The sequence below is a fragment of the Camelina sativa genome, chromosome 15 (assembly GCF_030686135.1).
Source record: "Camelina sativa cultivar CO46 ecotype springtype chromosome 15, ASM3068613v1".
NCBI classification, from domain to species: domain Eukaryota; kingdom Viridiplantae; phylum Streptophyta; class Magnoliopsida; order Brassicales; family Brassicaceae; genus Camelina; species Camelina sativa.
In genome coordinates this window covers 17,294,430-17,295,158 of record NC_141894.1, presented here as the reverse complement: position 1 = coordinate 17,295,158, position 729 = coordinate 17,294,430, and the positions used below count along the sequence as shown (strand labels likewise).

Sequence of the window (729 nt, the reverse complement as noted above, 5' to 3'; positions counted from 1 at the left end):
CAGAATGAACCACATCCGGGACCGCGAAACATTGGTGCTGGGGATGCACCAAACACTCATACTCAGCGTGCTGGAATCGTCCCTCCCGCCGTGCAGAACAACAACTTCGAGATCAAAAGTGGTCTGATTACCATGATCCAAGGAAACAAGTTTCACGGGTTGCCTATGGAGGATCCACTCGACTACTTGGACGAGTTCGACCGTCTTTGCAGTCTCACCAAGATCAACGGCATGAGTGAGGATGGTTACAAGTTGCGCCTCTTCCCTTTCTCCCTGGGAGACAAGGCTCATCAATGGGAGAAAAACCTTCCCAAGGGATCAATCACCACCTGGGATGGTTGCAAGAAAGCATTCTTGGCCAAGTTTTTCTCCAACTCCAGAACAGCACGTCTCATGAATGAGATTTTCAGCTTCACTCAGAAGAGCTCAGAATCATTATTTGAAGCATGGGAGCGTTTCAAGGGTTACCATAGCCAGTGTCCACACCATGGTTTCAGCAACGAGTCACTGCTGAGCACTCTATACCGTGGTGTACTTCCAAAAATCCGCATGCTGCTTGACACTGCTTCTAACAGTAATTTCCTGAACAAAGAAGTTGATGAAGGATGGCAATTAGTTGAGAATCTCGCCCAGTCAGACGGAAACTACAATGAGGAATATGACCGCACAGTTCACGGCGACGCTGGGTCTGAAGAGAAGTACAAGAAGGACCTCAAGAGTGTCAATGAG

The 729-nt window shown here is 48.4% G+C and overlaps 1 non-coding gene across 1 annotated transcript; it reads right to left on the bottom strand.

Moving 5' to 3' along the window:
- Positions 1-387: 387 nt before the first annotated feature.
- Positions 388-494, bottom strand: LOC147926763 (small nucleolar RNA R71). The gene has a single exon (XR_015583159.1). It is a non-coding gene; the product is annotated as a small nucleolar RNA R71 (small nucleolar RNA).
- Between the last annotated feature and the right edge of the window lie 235 nt (positions 495-729).